The sequence below is a fragment of the Callithrix jacchus genome, chromosome 2 (assembly GCF_049354715.1).
Source record: "Callithrix jacchus isolate 240 chromosome 2, calJac240_pri, whole genome shotgun sequence".
NCBI classification, from domain to species: Eukaryota; Metazoa; Chordata; class Mammalia; order Primates; family Cebidae; genus Callithrix; species Callithrix jacchus.
This window is the reverse complement of record NC_133503.1, coordinates 83,545,253-83,571,611: the sequence shown is the minus strand read 5'-3', so window position 1 is coordinate 83,571,611 and position 26,359 is coordinate 83,545,253.

The following is a 26,359-nucleotide window of genomic DNA, read 5'->3' as shown; positions in this document are numbered from 1 at the left end:
ATCCCATCACTCTTTTCCCTTCAACACTAATTTAGGACCCCGACCAACACTCATGCTGATCTAATTGAAAGTTTTCTCAGCATGTTTTACCATCTTACTTCCACCCACATAAAGCAAGCCCCAGATTGGTTTATAGATGGCAGTGCATCAAAAAACCCTCTCTTCCAAGCAGGATATGCCATCATTGAGGGATATCATGATGATACCCACTCTCTCCTACCTAGAAGAGTTGTAGAGGCTACCCCCTTGCTTTGCCTTTTGGCATATCCTCCCAACAAGCAGAATTAGTTATTCTGATAAGACCACTAGCCCTTGCAAAAAACACATAAATTAATATATACACTGATTCTAAATATGACTATAATATTATTCATTCCAATGCCCAAATTTGGAGTGAGCGGGGCTATCTCATGGCTAAGGGAACTCCTATCATTAATGAAAAACTAATCCATCGTCTACTAAAGGCGGCTGTGCTTCTAGAAGAGGATGCAGTTATCCATTGCAAAGGACATCAGTCAGATAAAAGCCACATTTCTTTAGGGAACCATGAGGCTGACTACTAGGCAAAACACCCCTTAACCAATCATCCAATTCCCCAATATCTATTTCCCCTCATACAACACATCCCCTCCTTTTATCCAGAACACCAAATACCAAAACTAATCACAGTGGGGGCACAATTCAAACCCCCATACTGTTTCATACAAAACAAATTGACCTAGCTGACCCTGAAAAAACAACTTATAGGACATCCACAACCTCTTCCACACTAGCCATTCCCCTCTGCAACATTTCTTAAGTTCCCACTTACACATAACCCCAGATATTTAGGAACAGTTGAAAGCCATTTCCCATCAATGCTTTATTTGCTGGAAAGATTCACCCCACTCCAACACAAAACCTCCTTCTTTCCCAACCCATCAAGCCAGGAGACACCTTCCAGGACAGGATTGGCAAATTGATTTTCCCCATATATCCCCAGTAAAAAATGTTTGATTTCTTTTGGTTCTGGTTGATATCTTTTTTGGGGGTGGCAATTGAGGCTTTTCCCACACTCAACAAATGAATTGCTTCTGTCACCTCCAAATTAATAACAGAAATCATCCCCAGGTTCAGCATGCCTCTTTGTTTTCAATCTAATAGTGGTCCTGAATTTATTTCACAAGTTATTCAAACACTTGCACAAGTCCTAGAAACCACCTGGAAGCTACACATCCCCTATCGACCTAAATCTTGGGAAAGGCTGAAAAAATGAATGGCATCCTAAAAAAACACCTTCACCAGGTACTCACTCCATGCACATAAAGACTGGGTTACACTTTTACTTTTGGCCCTTCTAAAAATTTGGTGCTCCCACATAATCCTCTAATTCTCAGCCTCTTGGAACTCTTTATGGGAGACCACTCACCCCTTTCATTCTGCCTCATGCTCAAGCCCCACCTCTACCAACCCCTCTTCTTTCCTTTTTCTATATACCATGCATCATTTCATTTGGAAATATGCTAACAAATACCTGCCACAGCCCATTGCTGACTCTTCTAATCCCTTTCTACAGCCAGGAGATTGGGTTCTGGTAAAAGCTCCCAGGCCTACTCGTAGTTTCCCCTTACATCTAAATGGAAGGGACCTTACAAGATTATCCTTACTACACCCACGGCAGCAAAACTCCAGGGACTCCACAACTGGTTCTCAAGAAAACAGACTTCCCTTTACCACGTACCCAAACAACCAAATGTAAAACCCCTTCAGCCATCTCTTGTGTATCCACAGGACCCACTTCCCTTCACCTCACCTGAATCCAGAGGAAAAGGAAGAGAAATCCACATAAGCTGCTTGTGTCTCCTTCTCTCCCAAACTGTCATCGCTTCCTAACCAACCCTGCGTCAAACTTTCTGTGGTAGGAAATTCCCATTATACAGCCAGACCAACCCATTACTGTTCTAAGGAATCTATGACTTCAAGGAACTTTCCAGGACTTCACTCCTACCCAAATAACTTTTTTCTCTTTTTGCTTGTTTCTTTCAATATAAATTCCCTAATCACATCAACCTCACCAATACAGTCACTCCTCTCTGCTCTCTAACTGGAACGCTCTATAAACCTTACACGATCCCTCTTTCTGCGAGCTAACTCTTCCTTTGCTCCGGAATGCTGGATGTGCTTATTGCTGTCTTCTTCAGCTTTCAGAGCCCTTCCAACACCCCTTCATTACCTTCTAACGGGAAACATAACCCTAATTTACAAACTCCAAAAAGGAGCTTTTTTTTTTTTGAAAGAGCTGACACCCTGGGGGCAATTATCTCACTTCCAGGGCCAATCAGGCCAACAGATAATTTTAAACCTATTCTAATTCCCTACAACACCTCAAGCCCCAAGTTCCTCCCATTGATGGGCCCATAGCTAAACACACCTCCCTTTTACAACAAGCCTCACTTTGCTTTTCAGCCTCTGGGGGAAATTTTCCTGCAGGAGCCTTAACACCTAACCAATACAACCACACTATCATTGTTAAACAGCCATCTGACTATGAAACTGAGTTGGCTGCCCAGTATCACCTGAAGCAAATGGAGCATTTCTGCCACTGGTCCATTTTATACCCTCTCCCTCAACCAAAGTCTCCAGCCTAACTTGTGATATCTCTAGTGCCCTCCTTTTTTCATGGCTTGATATCAATGGGGCAACATCCCATCACATTAAATGTGTAAGAAATAACTCTTCCTATATACTGTAGTGAGTGTCTCCCTGGCCTCCTCCTTGTCCACTTGTAGTAGTGAACCACAGGAAAGAAAAGACACCCCATCTTTAATTCACTTGTTTTCTTTCCATAACTCTGCCTGTATTTACAACAAAGGCTTATTCTTTTGTGTGGCACCAACACATATCTGTCTACCCACTAACTGGACTGGAACCTGTATCCTAGTTTATCTTTCTCCCTCCATTGAACTGATTTCTCCTAATCAACCTTTGCCATTTCCATCCATACAATATGTTAGAAGAAGGAGGACCATCTACATCTTTCCTTTGAAGGCTGCCTTAGGTGTAACTTCTGGACTTGGACTGGAAGTAGGTGGATTGGCTACCTCCTCAAAGTACTTTAAAGCTCTCTCAACAGAACTACAGAGTTCTTTAGAAAATATAGCCTGAAGACTTATAAGAGTCCAAGACCAATTAGACTCCTTGGCTGAAGTAGTCCTCCAAAAGAGATGAGGATTAAATCTTACAACAGCTGAAAAAGGGGGCCTCAGCCTCTGCCTTTTATTGGGCTAGGAATGTTGCTTCTATCTCAACCAATCAAGCCTAGTAAGAGACGCTGCTGAAAATGTTAAAGGGCTAAAAAGTTAAGGGAATACCAAAACAACCAAGTAGATTCTTAGTTTGGGAACAAAAATTGTAACATGGGTAATCTCATTCCCGGGTACTCTCCTAGAAATATGCCTAGAATTGATGTTCTGACGCTGCCTAATTAACCTTTTTTAAAGATGTTTAACTGACAGAATCATGGCCATCTCACAGACAACTACCCAAAAACATCTACAGATGGCATTGCTCTTTCAATCAATCTGAGACCAAAGAATCTCTCTCCTCACCCCCCAGCAGAAAGTAGCCAGAAAGAACACACTACCCCTCATCCTTTTATAACTATAGGGTCTAGTTTGATAGAGCAGGAGCATCATCATCTGAAACAACCACCATTTTAAGTTCCCCTTGATTAAAATTTACCTAAATCTAGCCCAAAAAATATTAGCCTAATGGCTAATGTCAGTATTACCATAAAAACCATAGATAACATGTCCAAACCCGAGAAATATTACAACCCTGAGATAAACCCTCCTCTGATCACAGACATGCCATCCCCAAGATAATATCCCCTCCAACCAGAGACATTCTAGCCCTGTAATAAAACTCTCCTCCACACAGAAACATTCTGAGCATGCGATAAGCTCTGCTTCCCTAAATCCTTAAATACCCTTAGTCTGTAAGAGAAAATGCTCCTAACCAAATATCAGCCAGAAGCCCCTCTCAGGTTTATTCTCCAAAATAAAATTTGGAGTCTTTAACTATTGAGCCACTTTTTGTGTTTCTTTCTTCTTTCAACTCTTGCAGTCACTAAATCTAGAACTGAGAGGAGATGTGCAGTAGCACACTATTCTATTGTGCTTCTACCATTGAGATACAATAGATTCAGACAGCCTTGAGATCATATGTAATGTTAACATGTAGTAAAGTAATAAGGAAGTGATGAGTTTTAAGTATTTACCTTTGCTTATAATGTATTTAATTGTATGTTTATATAATTTTTTAATATAAGCTTCATTGAGATGATTTACATATCATTAAATTCAGTGTACAATTCAGTGGTTTTTATCACCAGAGTTTTGCAATAATCTAATTTGAGAATATTTTCATCACCCCCAGAGAAATTCTTTGTCTTTTAGAGTCACTGCCATTTTTCCCACTGCTGATTTCCCACTCTCCCAGACCCTGACAGCCACAAATCTACTTTCTATCTCTCTAGATTTGCCTATTCTAAGTAATTCATATAAATGAAATTATGCAATATATGTTCTTTTTATTGAATTGTAAAATACACATGTGTAAATACATGGTTTGGGAAGAAAATCATAACATGGGTAATCCCATTCCTGGGTCCTCTCCTAGAAATATGCATAGGACTAATGTCCTAGATGGAGATAGATGGAGAAATAATATATGACACAAGTACTTTGTATTAGCTGGGTATTGATTTTGCAAGAATCTTCTAGTATGTGGCTGGACTTTTCATTTTCCTAACAGTTACTTTTAAGGGGCAAATATTTAGTTCTGATAAAGTCAACAGGGTAACTTTTGTTTTGATTTAGTTATTGATTTTTTGTGGTCTATTTAAAAAATCTTTGCCTAATTAAGGACGCTAAAACTTTCCTTATTTTCGTCTACAAATTTTGTAAGATTAGCCATTTCATTTAAATCTATATTTTATTTCAAATAATATATATATATATATATATATATATATACACACATATATATATGGTGTTGAGGCTGGTCCCAGTGGCTCATGCCTATAATCCCAGCACTTTGAGAGGCCAAGACGGGTAGATCTCCAGAGCTCAGGAGTTTGAGAACAGGCTGGGCAACATGATCAAACCCATCTCTACAAAAATATATAAAAATTAGCCAGGCATGGCAGTGGGCACCTGTTCCCAGCTACTCAGGAGGCTGAGGCATGAGGATTGCTTGAACCTCAGAGGCAGACATTGCATTGAGCTGAGATTGTGCCACTCCAGCCTGGGTGACAAAGTGAGACTATTTCTAAAAAATAAAAATATGGTGTGCTCTAAGAGTCAAGATGGTTTTCTTTCTTTTTTTTTTTTTTTTTTTGATTTTTTAAAAGATTATCCTTTCCCTATTAAATTATGGTAATTTTGTCAAACTTCAGTTGACAATTTACACGTGAATTCATTTCCAAGCTCACTATTCTTATGTTTATTGCCTATTCCAGGGGCTTTTGATTTAAAATAACTAAATTAGTCTTGAAATTGTTATAGGAAAGGGGTCCCAATCCAGACCCCAAGAGAGGGTTCTTGGGTTTCAGGCAGGAAAGAATTCACTCTGCAGTGCAAAGTGAAACCAAGTTTATTAAGAAAGTAAAGGAATAAAAGAATGGCTACTCCTTAGACAGAATAGCATTTAGGGCTGTTGATTGCTCATTTTTGTGGTTATTTCTTGATAATATGCAAAACAAGGGTTGGATTATTCTTGCCTCCTCTTTTAGACTATATAGGGTAATTTCCTGACTTTGCCATGGCATTTGTAAGTTGTCATGGTGCAGATGAAAGTGTAGTAGTGAGGATGACCAGAGGTCACTCTTATAACCATCTTGGCTTTGGTAGGATTTAGCCAGCTTCCTTACTGTATGCTGTTTTATCAGCAGGGTCTTTACAACCTGTATCTTGTGCTGACCTCCTATCTCATCCTGTGACTTAGAATGCCTTAGCTGTCTGGGAATGCAGCCCAGAAGGTTTCAGCCTCATTTTACCCAGCTCCTATTTAAGATGGAGTTGCTGTAGTTCATATGCCTCTAACAAAATTGGATAGTAAAAATCCTCTTTGTTCTTTTAAAAGTTGTTTTCAGTGGGGGAGGACTCAAAATAGCGCTGTGAGAACAACCCAGGATTGAAGCTCTCAGTGCATGCGCGGAGCTGGTGAGTCAGGGCCACATTTCCAGACAGATCTTTGTTGCCCACAGAACGGGGAAATTCCCAGGTATAAAAGAGACGCAGGACGCCAGGCAGAGGTTTTGGCTGGGGTAGCCGGCAGCCAGTGCGGTGGCGGACCGCACCTTAGCGCAACGGCGCTACACAGCGCTCCGCACAAAGCACACTGGTGCGGGTGCCCTGTAGAACCAGCAATCTGAGACTTGAGAGGGCTGAACTTGAGACTGAATGGGACTTGGACAGTGAGCCAGCCCAGGAGATTCCAGGGACACAGTGTTAGGGGTAGCCCAGTGCGACAAACAAAACGGCAATTCCAAACACTCCCGGTGGAGAGGTTTTCTGAGAATGCAGCTCCATGGGGGAGGGGCATCAGCCATTACTGAGGCAACCTGCCCCTACTGAGGTACATGCTCATTGCTTACGCAGCCTGCCATTGCCGAAGCAACCCAATACAACAGAGAGACTCCGCCGCAGGGCGTAGCCCATGGCAGCAGGACAGAGACTGCAGCAGAAGGGCAGAGCCTGCAGAAACAGGGCAAACTTCACACCAGCAGGGCGGAGCTTCGGCAGGCAAAGAGTGACTAGACTGCCTCCTAGCTGGGCAGGACAGCAAAATGGACACTCAAAAATAAAGCCCAACCACCCCAGACAGAGCATCCGAGAAAAAAAGGTTTTTTTATGGGTTCTGTTGCAGCAGAATTAAACATAGCAGCCTAACAGCCCTGAATGAACAACAGAGCTCACAACTCAGCAATTGAGCTCCTATAAAGTACAGACTGTCTTCACAAGCAGCTCCCTGACCCCTCTATATCCAAAAGACTGACATTTAACAGGCATCATTCTGGGACAAAGATAGCAGAAAAAGAAACTGGTAGCATCCCTCACTGTTCCGCAGCTGCTATAGGTACACCCCAGACAAGCAGGGCCTGGAGTGGACCTCAGCAGTCGTACAGCGAAGGGGCTAGACTGGTAGAAGGAAAACCAAGTAACAGAAATACTTCATCATCAACAATCTGGGTGTCCATTCAGAGACCCAATCGAAAAGTCAGCAACTACACAGACGACAGGTGGATAAATCCACAAAGATGGGAAGAAACCAGCGCAAAAAGGAAAAAAACACCCGAAACCAGAACATCTTGCCTCCTAGAAAGGACCAAAACTCCTCACCAGCAAGGGAAGAAAGCTGGACGGAGAATGACTGTGACGAAATGACGGAATTAAATTTCAGAAGGTGGATAATGAGAAACTTTTGTGAGCTAATAGAACATGTTTTAAATCAATACAAAGAAACTAAGAACCTTGAAAAAAGATATGAAAAAAGATTTGAGGAAATGATAACAAGAATGGTTAACTTACAAAGGAATATGAATGAATTAAAGGAGCTGAAAAACACAATACGAGAACTTCGTGAAGCATGCACAAGTTTCAATAGCTGAATTGACCAAGCAGAAGAAAGAATATCAGATGTCGAAGATCAATTCAATGAAATAAAATGAGAAACCAAGATCAGAGAAAAAAGCGCAAAAAGGAATGAACAAAGCCTCCAAGAAATGTGGGACTATGTGAAGAGACCTAACCTACGTTTGATAGGCATACCAGAAGGTGACGAAGAGAATGAATCCAAGCTGGAAAACACTCTTCAGGACATTATCCAGGAAAATTTTCCCCAACTAGCAAGACAGGCCAACACTCCAGTGCAGGAAATACAGAGAACACCACAAAGATATTCCTGAAGAAGAGCAACCCCAAGGCACATAATCATCATATTCAACAAGGTTGAAATAAAGGAGAAAATACTAAGGGCAGCCAGAGAGAAATGTCAGGTCACCCACAAAGGGAAGACTATCAGACTCACAGCAGATCTCTCGGCAGAAACACTACAAGCCAGAAGAGAGTGGGGGCCAATATTCAACATCCTTAAAGAAAAGAACCGTCAACCCAGAATTTCATATCCAGCCAAACTGAGCTTCATCAGTAAAGAAAAAATAAAATCCTTTGCGAACAAGCAAGTACTCAGAGATTTTGTCACCACCAGGCCTGCTTTACAAGAGCTCCTGAAAGAGGCACTACACATAGAAAGGAACAACCAGTACCAGCCATTCCAAAATCACACTAAATAGTAAAGAGCATCAACACAATGAAGAATCTACAACAACTAACGGGCAAATCAGCCAGCTAGCATCAAAATGGCAGTATCAAATTCACACATAACAATATTAACCCGAAATGTAAATGGACTAAATGTACCAATCAAAAGACACAAACTGGCAAATTGGATAAAAATCCAAAATCCATCGGTGTGCTGTATCCAGGAAACCCATCTCACATGCAAGGATACACAAAGGCTAAAAATAAAGGGATGGAGGAAGATTTACCAAGCAAATGGAGAGCAAAAGAAAGCAGGAGTTGCAATTCTCATCTCTGATAAAATAGACTTTAAAGCAACAAATATCAAAAGAGACAAAGAAGGACACTACATAATGGTAAAAGGATCGATACAACAAGAAGAGCTAACGATCCTAAACATATATGGACCCAATACAGGAGCACCCAGATACATAAGGCAAGTTCTTAATGACCTACAAAAAGACTTAGACTCCCACACAATAATAGTGGGAGATTTTAACACTCCACTGTCAATATTAGACAGATCAACCAGACAGAAAATCAACAAGGATATCCAGGGCTTGAACTCAGACCTAGAGCAAGCAAACCTGACAGACATTTACAGAACTCTCCACCCCAAATCCACAGAATATACATTCTTCTCAGCACCACATCACACCTACTCGATAATTGACCACATAATTGGAAGTAAAGCACTCCTCAGCAAATGCAAAACAACTGAAGTCATAACAAACAGCCTCTCAGACCATCATGCAATCAAGTTAGAACTTAGAATTCAGAAACCAACCCAGAACAGCACAGCTTCATGGAAAATGAACAACTGGCTCTTGAATGTTGACTGGATAAACAATGAAATAAAGGCAGAAATAGAGAAGTTCTTCGAAACTAATGAGAACGAAGACACAACATGCCAGAATCTCTGGGACACATTGAAAGCAGTCTCTAGAGGAAAGTATATAGCAATAAGTGCCCATATAAGAAGAATGGAGTGATCCAAAATTGACACCCTATCGTCAAAATTGAAAGAGCTAGAGGAGCAAGATCAAAAAAACTCAAAACCTAGCAGAAGACAAGAAATAACTAAGATCAAAACTGAACTGAAGGAGATTGAGACATGAAAAACCCTTCAAAAAACCAATAAATCCAAGAGTTGGTTTTTTGAAAAGATCAACAAAATAGACAGACCACTAGCCAGATTGATTAAAAAGAAAAGAGAGAACAACCAAATAGATACAATAAAAAATGATAAAGGGGAAATCACCACAGATTCCACAGAAATTCAAACCATCATCAGAGAATATTACAAACAACTCTATGCACATAAACTAGTAAACCTGGAAGAAATGGATAAATTCCTGGACTCCTGTGTCCTCCCAAGCCTACACCAGGAGGAAGCTGAAACTATGAATAGACCAATAGCAAGGTCTGAAGTCGAGGCAGCAATGAAGAGCCTACCACACAAAAAAAGCCCAGGTCCAGATGGGTTCACAGCCGAATTCTACCAGACACACAAAGAGGAGCTGGTACCATTCCTTCTGAAACTATTCCAAATAATCCAGAAAGAGGGAATTTTTCCCAAATCATTTTATAAGACCAATATCATCCTGATACCAAAACCCAGCAGAGACCCAACGAGAAAAGAAAACTTCAGGCCAATATCCATGATGAACATAGATGCAAAAATCTTCAATAAAATACTGGCAAACTGATTGCAACAGCAAATCAAAAAACTTATTCATCATGATCAAGTAGGATTCATCCCAGGGATGCAAGGCTGGTTCAACATACGCAAGTCTATAAATGTAATTCACCACATAAACAGAACCAAAAACAAAAACCACATGATTATCTCAATTGACACAGAGAAGGCATTCGACAAAATTCAACAGCCCTTTATGCTAAAAACCCTCAATAAACTCGGTATCGATGGAACGTATCTCAAAGTAATAAAAGCTATTGATGACAAACCAACAGCCAATATCATACTGAATGGGCAAAAACTAGAGGCATTCCCTTTGAAATCTGGCACTAGACAAGGATGCCCTCTTTCACCACTCCTATTCAATATAGTACTGGAAGTTCTAGCCAGAGCAATCAGGCAAGAAAAAGAAATAAAGCGTATTCAAATAGGAAAGGTGGAAGCCAAATTGTCTCTATGCAGACGACATGATAGTATACCTAGAAGACCCCCATCGCCTCAGCCCAAAAAACTCCTGAAACTGATAAGCAACTTCAGCAAAGTCTCAGGATACATAATCAATGTGTAAAAATCAGAAGCATTCATCTACACCAATAACAGACTTAAAGAAATCCAAATCAAGAACGAACTGCCATTCACAATTGCTACAAAAAGAATAAAATACCTTGGAATACAACTCACAAGGAACATAAGGGAACTCTTCAAGGAAAACTACAAACCACTGCTCAACGAAATCAGAGAGGACACAAAGATGGAGAAACATTCCATGTTCATGTTTAGGAAGAATTAATATCGTGAAAATGGCTATACTGACCAAAGTAATTTACAAAATCAACGCTATCCCCATCAAGCTACCATTGACTTTCTTCACAGAACTGGAAAAAACCACCATGAACTTCATATGGAACCAAAAGAGAGCCCGCATAGCCAAGTCAATTCTAAGCAAAAAGAACACAGCGGGGGGCATCACACTACCGGATTTCAAACTATACTACAAGGCTACAGTAATCAAAACAGCATGGTACTGGTACCAAAACAGAGATATAGACCAATGGAACAAAACAGAGGCATCAGAGGCAACACAACATATCTACAACCATACAATCTTTGATAAACCTGACAAAAACAAGCAATGGGGAATGGATTCCCTGTTTAACAAATGGTGTTGGGAAAACTGGCTAGCCATGTGCAGAAAGCAGAAACTGGACCCCTTCCTGACACCTTACACTAAAATTAACTCCAGATGGGTTAAAGACTTAAACATAAGACCTGGCACCATAGGAACCCTAGAAGGAAATCTAGGCAAAACCATCCAGGACAAAGGAATAGGCAAGGACTTCATGACCAAAACACCAAAAGCACTGGCAACAAAAGCCAAAATAGACAAATGGAACCTAATGAAACTCCACAGCTTCTGCACAGCAAAAGAAACAGTCACTAGAGTGAATCGGCAACCAACAGAATGGGAAAAAATTTTTGCAGTTTACCCATCTGACAAAGGGCTGATATCCAGAATTTACAAAGAACTCAAACAGATTTACAGGAAAAAACAAGCCCATTCAAAATTGAGCAAAGGATATGAACAGACACTTTACAAAAGAGGACATATATGAGGCCAACAGTCATATGAAAAAATGCTCATCGTCACTGGTCATCAGAGAGATGCAAATCAAAACCACATTAAGATACCATCTCATGCCAGTTAGAATGGCGATCATTAAAAAATCTGGAGACAACAGATGCTGGAGAGGATGTGGAGAAATAGAAACACTTTTAAACTGTTGGTGGGAGTGTAAATTAGTTCAACCATTGTGGAAGACAGTGTGGCGATTCCTCAAGGCCTTAGAAATAGAAATTCCAATTGACCCAGCAATCCCATTACTGGGTATATATCCAAAGGACTATAAATCGTTCTACTATAAGGACACATGCACACGAATGTTCATTGCAGCACTGTTTACAATAGCAAAGACCTGGAATCAACCCAAATGCCCAAGGATGATAGACTGGATTGGGAAAATGAGGCACATATACACCATGGAATATTATGCAGCAATCAGAAATGATGAGTTTGTGTCGTTTGTGGGGACATGGATGAATCTGGAGAACATCATTCTCATCAAACTGACACAAGAACAGAAAATGAAACATCACATATTCTCACTCATAGCTGGGTGATGAAAAATGAGAACACATGGACACAGAGAGGGGAGTACTAAACACTGGGGTCTATTGGGGGGGGAAGGGGAGGGCCAGTGGGAGGGGGAGGTGGGAAGGGATAGCCTCGGGAGAAATGCCAAATGTGGGTGAAGGGGAGAAAGGAACCAAAACACACTGCCATGTGTGTACCTATGCAACTGTCTTGCATGTTCTGCACATGTACTCCAAAACCTAAAATGCAATAAAAAATTTTTTAAAAAAAGTTGTTTTCAGTATTATATGTCCTTTGCATTTACAAATACATTTTGGAATAAACTTGACAATTTCAAAAAAAAAATTCTGTGATTTTAATTGCAATTGTATCAAATGTATAGATCAATTTAGGGAGATTTAACATCTTTATGATATTGATCCATGAACATAGTATCTATGTATTTTGATGTTTAATTACTCACAGCAATGTTTGGTAGTTTTTAGTGCACAGATCTTACATGCTCTTTGTCAAATGAAAATTTTATATTTCTGATGTTATTTTGTTTTTTTACATTTTAATTTCCATTTCCTTGCTCTTTGTAGAAACTTTTTTATATATTGACTTTTATATTGTGACCTTGCTAAAGTAATTTTTCTAGCTTAAGTATTTATTTTGGTAGAATTTATAGGATTATATCATTTGCTATTAAGGATAGTTTTCTTTTTTTTTTTTTCTGTGTTCAATTGACATGCTTTAGTTTCCCTCTTATTTTTGCTTTATTGCATGGATAAAAACTTCTGTTCAATGCTGAGTAGAAATAATGGGAATGGTCATTCTTGCCAAGTTTCTGGTTTTAGAGAGAAAACATTTAATCTTTCACATTAAGTGTAAAGTTGGTTATAGGCTTTTTGTAGTTGCCCTTTATCAGCTTGGGGTGGTTCTTCCTATTGTTGTTTCCTCAGAAACCTCATTGTGAAGGGACATAGGATTTTGTCAAATCCTTTTTCTGCATCTGTTGAAATAAAATATAATAAATAGCCATAATCATATGGCTTTTATTTTAGGCTGTTAAGATAATTCATTGCACTGACTAATTTTTCCAATGTTAAACATATTTCTCTAAGAAAAATCAAATAAATCATGTTATTTATATATTGTTGAATTTTGAATGCTAAAATTTTGTCTAAAATTCTTGAAATATATTGATCTGATTTTTTTTTAATCTGGATATCAGAATAATGCTGGTTCATAGAATGAGTTGAAAAAATGTCTCTTCTATTTCATTTTTGGAAAGAATTTTTGAGAAATTGGTATTTCTTCATTAAATATTTATAGAATTTGTCACACAACTCTTCTGATATCTTTGTGAGAAAGTTTTCAAGCTACACATTTAATTTTCTTAATAAATATGAAGATTTCAAATTTTTCTTGAGTTTTAATTTTTTGAGAAATATATCTAATTTATATAAATTATTAAACTTATTGACATTAAAATCTGTTACATTTATCATTTTAATGTCTGTAGGATATTTATTGATATTATATCTCTGATTACTAATACTGGTGGTATATATGATCTATTCTCTCTCTCTTTCCTAATTAGTCTAGCTAGAATTCTATTAATGTTACTCATTTCTCAACAAAACAGTTTTGGGGGTCATTTATTTTTTCCAATTTGTTTTTACTCTATTATATTCTGCTCTTTTATTTTCCTTCCGCTTAATTGCTTCTTTCTAGTTTTTTTTTTTTTTTAAGTGGAAGCTGAAGTCATTCAGTTGAGAGTGCTTTCTTTCTAGTTCAGGCATTATAACTATAAAATTCTCTCAAAATTTACTATTTTAGCTGCATCTCATTAATTTTGATATATGTTCTCATAGGAATAGTATTGAATCTGTGATGCTTTGGGCAGTATGGCCTTTTTAATGATATTGTTTCTTCCAATCCCTGAGCTTGGAATGTTTTTTCATTTATTTGTGTCATCTCTGATTTCTTTTATCAGTGTTTTGTAATTGTTTAGTAGAGACCTATCACCTCCTTGAGCTGTGTTCCTAGGTATTTCCATTTCCTGTAGCTATTGCAAATGGAATCATGTTCTTGATTTGACTCTTAGCTTGAACATTATTGGTGTATAAAAATGCTATTGTATAATTTTGTATTTTGAACCTTTGCTAAAAATGTTTACCAGTTCTAGAAGCCTTTTGGTAGAGTCATTAGGGGTTTCTAAGTATAAAGTCCTATCATCAGTGGGGAGAGAAAGGTTTATTTTTTTCCTGTTTGGTTGCCTTTTATTTCTTCCTCTTGCCTGATTGCTCTGGCTAGCACTTTCAGTACATGTTGAACAGGTGGGTGAGAGTAGGCATTCTTGTCTTGTTCCAGTACTGATAACACCATGTGTTGCCCATTTAGTATCATATGGGTTCTGGGTTTGTCATAGATGGCTCTTATTATTTTGGAGTATATTTCCTTGATGCCTAGTCTGTTTTTATCATGAATTGATGTTGAATTATATTGAAAACTTTTTCTCTATCTATTTCTATTGAGATGATCATACAGTGATTACTTTTAAGTGCAATTCCTATCAAACTACCAAGGTCATTTTACACAGAATTAGAAAAACTATTCTAAATTCAAATGGAATAAAAAGAGCCCAAATAGTCAAAACAATCCTAAGCAAAAAGAACAAAGCTAGAGGCATCACATTACCTGACTTCAAAGACTACTTTAAGACTACAGTAACCAAATGGCTTGGTAATGGTGCAAAAGCAGCCACATAGACCGATGGAACAGAATAGAGGACCCAGCAATAAAGCTGCATACCTACAACCATCCAATCTCAACAAAGCTGACAAAAGCAGTAGGCAAAGAACTCCCTATTCAATAAATGGTGCTGGGATTGCTGGCTAGCCATATGCAGAAAATTGAAACAGGACTCCTTCTTTATACCATATACAAAAATCAACTCAAGATGGATTAAAGACTTAGTTATAAAACCTATAACTATAAAAACTTTGAAAGATAACTTAGGAAATGCCATTCTGGACATAGGACCTGGCAAAGATTTTATGACAAAGACACCAAAAGCAACTGCAACAACAACAAAAATTAGCAAATAGCACCTAATTAAACTAAAGTACTTCTGCCCAGCAAAGACACTATCATCAGAGTAGACAGTCTACTGAATGGGAGAAAATATTTGCAAACTGTGCATCCAATAAAGGTTTAATATCCAGAATCTATAAGGAACTTAAATCAACAACAACAACAAAAAAACTCATTAAAATCAGGGCAAAGGACAAGAACAAACATAGTTCTCAAAAGAAAACATACAACCAGTGAACATATGAAAAATATTCAGCATCACTAATAATCAGAGAAAAGCAAATAAAAACTACAATGAGATACAATATCATACCTCACATGAGTCATATTATTAAAAATTTAGAAAATAACAGATGTTGGCAAGGCTATAGAGAAAAAGGAATGTTTATACACTGTTGGTGGGAAAGTAAATTACTTCAGCCACTATGCAAAGCAGTTGGAGATTTCTCAAAGAACTTCAACACTATCCCCATCAAGCTACCATTGACTTTCTTCACAGAACTGGAAAAAACCACCATGAACTCTATATGGAACCAAAAGAGAGCCCACATAGCCAAGTCAATTCTAAGCAAAAATAACACAGTGGGAGGCATCACACTACCAGACTTCAAACTATACTACAAGGCTACAGTAATCAAAACAGCATGGTACTGGTACCAAAACAGAGATATAGACCAATGGAACAGAACAGAGACATCGGAGGCAACACAACATATCTACAACCATACAATCTTTGATAAACCTGACAAAAACAAGCAATGGGGAAAGGATTCACTGTTTAATAAATGGTGTTGGTAAAACTGGCTAGCCATGTGAAGAAAGCAGAAACTGGACCCCTTCCTGACACCTTACACTAAAATTAACTCCAGATGGATTAAAGACTTAAACATAAGACCTGGCACCATAAAAACCCTAGAAGAAAATCTAGGCAAAACCATTCAGGACATAGGAGTAGGCAAGGACTTCATGACCAAAACACCAAAAGCATTGGCAACAAAAACCAAAATAGACTAATGGGACCTAATGAAACTCCACAGCTTCTGCACGGCAAAAGAAACAGTCACTAGAGTGAATCGGCAACCAACAGAATGGGAAAAAATTTTTGCAGTTTACCCATCTGACAAAGGGCTGATATCCAGAATTTACAAAGAACTCAAACAGATTTACAGGAAAAAAACAAACAAGCCCATTCAAAAATCGGCAAAGGATATGAACAGACACTTTACAAAAGAAGGTATACATGAGGCCAACAAACATATGAAAAAAATGCTCATCGTCACTGGTCATCAGAGAGAGGCAAATCAAAACCATATTGAGATACCATCTCACACCAGTTAGAATGGCGATCATTCAAAAATCTGGAGACAACAGATGCTGGAGAGGATGTGGAGAAATAGGAATACTTTTACACTGCTGGTGGGAGTGTAAACTAGTTCAACCATTGTGGAAGACAGTGTGGCGATTCCTCAAGGCCTTAGAAATAGAAATTCCATTTGACCCAGCAATCCCATTACTGGATATATATCCAAAGGACTATAAATCATTCTACTATAAGGACACATGCACACGAATGTTCATTGCAGCACTGTTTACAATAGCAAAGACCTGGAACCAGCCCAAATGCCCATCGATGATAGACTGGACTGGGAAAATGTGGCACATATACACTATGGAATATTATGCAGCAATCAAAAATGATGAGTTTGTGTCGTTTGTAGGGACATGGATGAATCTGGAGAACATCATTCTCATCAAACTGACACAAGAACAGAAAATGTAATACCACATATTCTCACTCATGGGTGGGTGAGGAAAAATGAGAACACATGGACACAGGGAAGGGAGTACTACACACTGGGGTCTATTGGGGGGAATAGGGGAGGGACAGCAGGAGGGTGATCTGGGGAGGGATAGCATGGGGAGAAATGCCAAATGTGGGTGAAGGGGAGGAAGGCAGAAAAACATGCTTCCATGTGTGTGCCTATGCAACTATCTTGCATGTTCTTCACATGTACCCCAAAACCTAAAATGCAATTAAAAAAAAAAAGAACTTAACATGAAACTACCATGTTGCATGGGTTCTCAACCCAGCAATCCCATTACTGGGCATATGACCAAAAGGAAAAATATTATTCTACCAAAAAGACAAATGCACTGGCATGTTTCTTCCAGCACTATTCACAAAAGCAAAGATGTAGAATCAAGCTAGGTGCCTATCAACGGTGGATTGGGTAAAGACACTCTGGTGTATATATCCCATGGAATACTCTGCAGCCATAAAAAATAAAGTTATATTCTTTGCAGCAACATGGATCAAACTAGAGGCCGTAATCCTAATCATATTAACACAGAATAGAAAACCAAATACCACATGGTCATACTTATAAGTGGAAGCTAAACTTTGGGTACACATAGACATGAAGATGTAAACAATAGAAACTGCAGACTATGAGAACAGGGAGGAAAAAACTGGCAAATAGGTTGAAAAACTACTATTGGGTATTACACTGCCTACCTGGGTAATGGGATCCATAGCCCAAACCTCAGCATTATGCAATAAACTCATGTAGCATACTCGCACATATATCCCCTGTATCTAAAAGTAGAAATTATAAAAAGAAATTAAAAAATAAAAATGTTGTTTTCATTTTAATTCATTTCTTATTACTTTCTAATTTTCTTTTTATTTCTTGTATATAAGGTCAGTTATTTACTAAAGTGTAGGGATACTGGGCCAAATTAAAATAGGCTTTATAGAACAGGAAAATATAAAGGATCCAAGAGTTAGAAATGCATATAGACCTCACAGGGACCAATAAGTTATAGGGAAAAGAAAGGACAACTGTTTTTTCTAGCCCTTCTTATGGTCTCATATTCACTTATTCCTATTCCCTCTATAACTGCTTTCTATGCATTTCCCCCTGTAGACTGGTCTCTTCTGCTCAGAGTCGTCATGGTCACCACAAAATAGTGCCTTCAATTCTTGGTCTTCAGGATCTTTTACCTCAGCTTTATACATTTAATTAGCTCAGTATTTCAGGGAGAGAAATTTGATAGGCCCAACTTAGGTGAGGTGTCTACTTGATAGCATGCTGGCCAAGATGGGAGAAGAATCATTGGAACAGGTATAGATACCCAAAAACATGAACAAGGAAAGGAAAGCAGATAGACTTGTTCTTCCAATACCATGTACCATAGTCAAGCATTTAGAGCACCAGGCACTAGGGGCAGAGTAAACAAGGAGAAAAGAAAGAAACAAGAGCCCACGTAAGTTTTCTACGGGGTTCTGACTTCAAACTGACACCACTAGGCCCACTATGGTCTTAGGAATGTTAAAGTTTCTTTGGTATGACTAAGTCCCTGATAGCGGCATCTCCTGTCTTCTGATTGCTTTTGAGTCCCATGAGGGAATCTTGTTCATGTTAAGAAGACAGATCCTGTGGATATCCCAAGTAAAAACAGATCTCATTTTGGAATGAATTCTCTGCTGCTGAAAGGTTCTCCCAGAGCCAGCTTCATTCACAAGTCTGGTTCTGCAAGCCCAGGAAATCACCAGTAGCAATTTTAGCATATTGAAGTCAATGGTAAATTTGCATGACTAGGGGCTTTCAGCCTCCAGCCTCCTAAAGTGAGCATGAAGGCACAAACCTGAAATATTTAAGGAATGTCATTACAGTATGTCCTCTGACTGCACATAGACCTTCCTCAGGAAATAATTATGTCCTCATGGAACTGGGAAGCATATCTATTATAAATATATTTTCATTTTGTTACATTCAATGAATTCCTCATACTTTCAAAAACTTCTTTTAGTTATGAAAATAAAGTCCTGTAAGTCATGAGGCCCACTGGGTCCAGGATATAATTCTGCCTTAATCAAGGCAGATTATTCACAATTAGGGATTATACTTCAAGCAGGGTTCTGGATCCTAAATGTAAATTCTATTTTTGAAAGTATGAAATGTTCACTTAAAAGTTGTTAAATTTAAGTACGTGTGCTTATACTGATGACCTGCCACTTCTGAGGAAAACACAATGTGTGCTTACAATTACTGCCTCTTTGTGAGCCCTCTTTTCAGTTGCTTGTTCTCTAACAAAGTCCTACAAAGAGGTGATGGTGACTGTATGTGCTTTGCAATTCAAGCTGTTTTTTGAATAGACAGAATTTCGCTCAAACTGCCCCCCCTCCCTTTGTGATCTCTTGACCCGGCATTCATTAAAGCTGAGGTCCTCACTTAAGTCAAGGGAAGATTTTAGCTGTTATGCTTGGCAAAGGAACTCTCCACTGCAGCTTTGGTTTGAACTTCAGCTCTTCAGAGTATAGGGGTCACATGTGAATTTGTTATGCTCTCTGGCAAATGTCTCAGAATAAATGAATGTGCTGAAATTCTCATGAAGTATTTGTTTTTTAGTGTTTCTCGAATACATTATAATTTATGAGGCGTAATTGAAGAAAATTCTGGAGGAAGTTGTGTATAAGATTAGGGGGATTATTAAATCAACTTTATTGTGTTTTCAAAAGTTAAAAATGGTTTACAGCTATAATAAATTGCTTGGGAGTGCTATCAACACATAAATTTTAATAATTTAATAAACATTCTGCAGTTAAGTTGGGCTCATGACCAAATCCCAGGGCTGGTTTTGTATCATGTGAAGTAGTGTGTGTTTTAGTTTACCTGACTGATAAAGGAATGAGCTGTTTCTCATGCATGACACGCAGTGATTGGTCATTAATTTCAATGAACCAAAACTGAGAACTCAAATTTGTAGTCAAAAGATGCATTTAGCATCTCTTCCCCCCCCAATCTGTTGCCTAGTCATTCCTACTATATCATATATTCAAAGAAAGAGGTTAATTTCATTTCCTTTAGCCTTTTCACCTCAAAAACCAGTTATAGCAGTAATCACTCACTCATCTCCTTTTTGGGAGCTGTAAACTGCACTGTTAAAATATTTTTAAAGTAATAAGTTTAAAATACTCATAACAATGTGCATATAGAGAGTTCCCAATATACACTGGCTAAAATAGATTTATATTAATTTCATCAAGCAAATAAAATGTGATACTTTTGGTATTTCTTCTCTTGTGAAAGTTGGTCAAATTTTAAACAACTTGCTGAGATGAGCCTGTCTGTGCAGAGGCTGGGTTGGTTTCAAATGTGTGCCTTAATGAAATGTGCTAATTAAGTGAGCATTATATTATTCATATGTTCATCTAGACATTCCTGTGCCTAGATTTGGATCAAATTAATTATTGTATATTTAATAGAATACTGTTTTGCTCTTTTTTCTTTTATTCCACTCAAATTAAGCATATGCAAAAATTGAGGTGATTAATTTGACTTAGTGTTCAATTATCATCTGCTTTTTATGATCATAAGAATAGTCACTGGATAGTGAAGGATACTTACATAAGGTTTAAACTATTGCTTCGGGCTACACATTCTGTGGTTTTAAAAACCATTTTCAGGATCATGATAAGAAAAAAATAAGTCCAGTGAATTTTAATGATACAGGATCTTTTCCATGGATTGTTTAATTTTCACTTTCTCATCTTACTGATGTGACTTAAAAAAAAAATCATAGTTGATGATTTCTACCCCCAAAAGAATGTCACTTGATAACAAGATGTGTATATGTATTTATTCATCCATGCAAGACGGGCACATGCTAATATATGCACTTGCTCATGCCTACATTTTCACTTAATGAAGAGCTTAATAAAAATCAGCATTCATAGCCCCTTCCTAGTCAGATAAATTAGTTAATGCACAATAAGCAGCTCTTATGTATAATGCAAAAGATTAGTCTTATCATTTGCATAATGTGCTACAAACGGACCACTGTTTCAAGCAGTAGAAGCTTTCCCATTAAATGTGAGTTGAAAGCTCAATGACGTCAATAAAGTAATTATGGTTCATTTGGCATATCTCATTCATTCTCTGGAGTTCAAGACCTTCTTTGAGCTCTGTTGACAGTGCTGTTGAAAGGCATGCTAATGATTCAAAAGCAGAGCAGTAGAACTCTGAGAATAAGCATAGTGTGTTCAAACCTCTACTATATGAGTTGCTCCCCAGCAGAAATGCATTTTATCCACTGGCCTCTGCACACATGTATGTATAAGCATGTACAACTAGAAACTTTTATGTGAATTCAGATTATCTGTCAGGGTCACTTAATCTCATCTTTAAAAAGCTTGTAGACATTACCTGTAAAATATGTCTGTTAGTACCAGATTATCTCAGTTTTCATTTGTCTACATTGTGTTAATTTGCCTTTATTTTTTTTCATAGAAAAATGAGAGTTAAAAAAAAATTCAGGCCAACAAAGTACCTGTATCATTGACATCCAGATTTACCAAAATTTCCACTAAAAAGAAGAGATTGACAATGAAGTCTTTTCTGTCTCCCCCTTGAAACGTTTATAAAAATCCTAGTTCTGTCAATGGGATACACAAAATTCACTGTCACGGTGTTGTCCCTCACTCCTTCCTGCGCTCACAGAATATTTCCATGTCTTTGAGGAAAGAGATCAGTTTTCAAAGAATATCTTTTAATTCAGAATATACATATACACACTTTACTAATGTGAAAAATAAGACACAAAGAACTTGCATAATTTCGCTGAGAGCCAGTTTTACTGAGTTTGGAAGATAAGTCTATTGAGTCTTGTTCTTTGACTAGTGTTTCCCTGTGTTGTGTTAAATGTTTTCTTTTTTAACTTCCTTTCACATTTGTTTACTGTCTCAAGGATGGGGAGGCAGATCACTTTATATTTGTCGTGCAAAACTTCATATTAAAACTGTAAAAATGGTGGCTATGGAATTGCCTATGCATTTGCATGCTCAGAATCTCACTCTAACTCACTGTTCTAAAGCAGATTGTAGCTAATCTTTTTCTAGTATATCCCATAACAACGGCATTTCAACAAACATGGTAAAATTATTTCTTCTGAATTAGTACTTTACTGAAATCTTTGTTTTCCAATTCTACTTTCTTGAAGATAAAAAAATAGTTTTCTAGAAAATGTCTGTTTTAAGTCATATATTCTATGTTGTACTGTATTTTCAAAAACATACTGGGATTACTAGTTCTTAGACAATTTTATTATTTTCTACATTTAACCTTATTTTTGTGCTTATATAAGTTATAAGCAGTAAGTCTGTCTTGGAAAGGTAAAATATGCAACTTAATGCTAAAAGTAGGCTTAAATACTGTCATAAGATCTGTGATTTATTGCTCCTGTTTGGGAAGTAATATGAAAGAGCCAAAAACCGAAGACATTTTTAAAATGTGGATAAGTACATTCACAATTCTACATAAAAAGTGGAGATTTTGAGAGTTTAGCTAAAGAAAGCATCAAAGAAAAAAAGTCTTAAAGGTTTTATATATGTTAATTAGGTAATTATGAGAAAATGAAGAAACATATTAAAAGAAATTATTCCATTTAGTTTGACAATTTTATTCAATTGAAGTAAATTTAAATTAGATCACCCATCTTTCACCTTTAGCTAAGAAGAATACAAACAATAGATTAGCCAAGAATATTTATAAAATTCAATTTGAGCACCTCTAAATTTCTACCAGAATCTAATCTGGAACATGGAATGTCAGTTTCTACATAATGCCAATATCACTAAGTAAAAAATGAAATATAAAACATAAATTTATGTCCAAATGACCAGTTTGAAAACATGTTTTGAGTGGCTATACAATTATAGCTTTGGCTGCTTTGGTATCGACTTCCGTCATCTATCATGTTGACCTCTAATTGTGTGTGTGTGTGTGTGTGTGTGTGTGTGTGTGTGTGAGAGAGAGAGAGAGAGAGAGAGAGAGAGAGATTACATAAAAATAATGCTGCAATATTATTATCTTTTTGTGGCTATTTTCCATGAACCTCTTCTCTTTAGTAGGTCCAGATGAGATGGATCGCTAAAATCCAATAGTGAGAGCAATAATCGTTGTGTCAACAACTGCCAGGGTGGTTCTACTCAAACACTGAGCTCCTGGTAAATTCAATCCTCTGAATTATTTTCATGGAAAAAAGAAGTAAGAGATAAAGACTCCACCCACTACATGCAGAGGAACTTTAGCTGAAACAGTGTTGTTTCAATAGTCATTAATTCAATTTAAATGATATAATTAGTACATATGCTTCACATGAAAATGTTTCCAAACTTTGATATCTAATATTCATAATTTGGATAGATTTCAACTAAGAGTATACTTTTACATTGTATCCTTATTGGCAATAGAGAGTTTTTATTAAGCACCAGTAAATGGTCTTTGTGACTACTGCTATGACAGTCAGTGTTATATCTTAATTAGTAGTATTATTTCTAGTTCAACTAAAATAGCTAAAGGGTCCTCCTGGGATCTATTCTGGGATATGATTTTGTTTAATCTTATTATTAATGATAATAAATTTTTACTTTGTTGCAGTATCATCTGGATGCCCATGATTTCATTATTTAAACAAATAATTATTCCACATTACAATTCCTTTTAGAACATGACAATAACAAATCATAGTTATGGCTTATTCAAAGTAAATTAGGTCTAAAACACTAATAAAATTAATTGCAAGATGTTTGATTGGAAACCAAAGCCAGTTAAAACAGGAGCTCTCTCTCATGGTCTTTGATAATGCATTACTCTCTGGAATAAAGCTACCAGCATGAAATATCTAAGAGCTTGTTAGCAAACAAAGAGTAATTGAAACTTGGTTGCTAGGAGACATTATTTCTCATTGTTGACAATCCTGATTCCTTTGATTACTGGCACTATTGTTGTTCATTACACAAACTGAATGTTTTTATATAACATTTAAAAAACATATTTTGGAATCCAATTGTGTGAATACTACCATGTGCTAAGAAAGAAATGTTTATTCACAGGTTCAGTAGGTTAACTATTTCTGGTAAGCATTTTTTTTAAGAGGCTTAATACATATTTTTTATTTCTTATAAAATACACATTTTACTTTAAAAATGTTAAGATTTTTACAGAACAGAGATTTTGTATGAAATTGAGATTTTCTTACACATAGAAAAAATAATCTGATCAATATAAATTCAACCTTTTCATTGTAGCGATTTATTTCTTATCAAGATTATTTCATTTGCATAAAAGAAAATTATGTTTAAAATACAAGAAAATGTATATTTTGAATGAGGTAGAGATTTAAGCATTTTGGATAAGAGAGCAAATTTTGAAATTATTTTAGCAAAATGAGCACTTTGGCATCCAGAGTCCTCTGGTAAAGAATTTTCAAGAATCTTTATTTTCACAGCATGAATTAGCATCATATTTGGCCAAACTTCAAACAGGTAGACAAATATGCAGAAAATATCTAAACAATCTTTTACTCCCAATGGAATTCCTTTGATTTTTTTTTTTTTTTTTTAAATGCTGTCTAACCTCAGGTGTTCTCACTGTGGCTTGATACTTGCTGGTGCCTGTCCTCACAGCTGTGAAAGATACTCTTTCCCACTCTTAAATCATTTATTTCATGCCCACTCTTCACATTCCTGCTTCACAGAACAGACCAGGAACAACACACAAGAACCCCTTGAATTTTCACTCTCTTCACACTTACTGGTCTTTTTTGTCTTTATTCATCCTTATTTTCTCCCCTCATATTCAGAATAAATGATATACTTCCTTTCTGAAACTCCCTCTTCTGGTTCTATTCCATTTCTTTGGACACATTGGCTCTCCATTAACCCTCTCCTTCTTTTCACTTATCAATCTCTTTTTCTTTGTCTAATTATATATTCAGACTATGCTTACAGTCTTATCTTTTTGTTTTCTTACTAAGCTTAAAAGATCATTCTATGTTTATAAATGTCTCATTTTCTAACATTGTGAAATCTGACTTTGTCAAATAATCTGAGGTTCCTCTCTTATATGTCACAAATGACCTCTAAAGTCTCTAAATCAAGATTTTTTCTTAATTCTTTCTTCCAATGTCAGTTACTGCTGGTGACCTTTCATTCTTTCTCCTCCATTTTTCTATGATTCTCTTAAAATTACTACCTGGGATATCATCTCATATCTTTACTAATTCTTACTTGTTTTCTTTGTTACCTGCTCTTTCTGTTCTTGTATCCTAAAGTCATTATTTCTGAATTTTGTCTTGTCCCACTTTTGTTCTCTTGCTGCATTCTCTCTTACATATCTCACCCATCCAACAGCTTCAGCTGGCATGCTGGTACAAATCTCTATGTAAAATTATATAGAAAATTCTGACTTTCCCCCAAATTCAGTATTGTATGTTCATCTGACTCCTAAGCAATGTTCATCTGAATGCCTCAGTGATACTTTAAACTCATCAATTTCATAGTTTCCACTGTCATCATGTAGGAAAATTTTATTCTTTCTTATTATTTCAATTTATATTAAGATACTAGCATCATACAGCCATTTTTGCTCTTTCTTTTCTCACCAAAGCAGTTGTTTAATCACTTAAGTGTTTTGTCCTGTTTTCTTTGCCATCTCAGTTCAACTTTTCATTGAACTTTGCCATCTCAGTTCAACATTTTCTTCTTTGGACTACTGAAGCCCCCTAATTTATCTCTCCAAGTCATCTAACACATTTATCAGTTTTAGGTATTAAACAAAACTCTAATCATCCCACTTATGTAATTAAAATTATTAGTTTCCCCAAAAGTAACTCAGTGGTTCCTTCTAAACTTACTTCCTAGTTGTCCTTTTTGACTTGAATTACTATAACATTTGCAATTCTCTCTAAATACATTATAAATATTACAGTGCAAAAGAGCCTTCTAAAAGTCATATTTTACTGCTCATAAAAGAATATAAATTATTTGGAGGCAGGGTTTATATTTAATTTCTGCTATATTGTCCATCATATTTTGGTCACATTTAATGTACATAAACTAAAAATGTCATTGATCAGAAATGTAAATAAGAATTATTTTTCAACATAAATGAGATATGTGATGGTCATTATGTAATCTTAAATAAGGTATCCTTTCATCATATTTTTCTTCCCTTTCTTTTTGAGATGAAGACTAATTTATACTGATGGATACAAGGACTATTTTGAGAGATTCTAAATCTC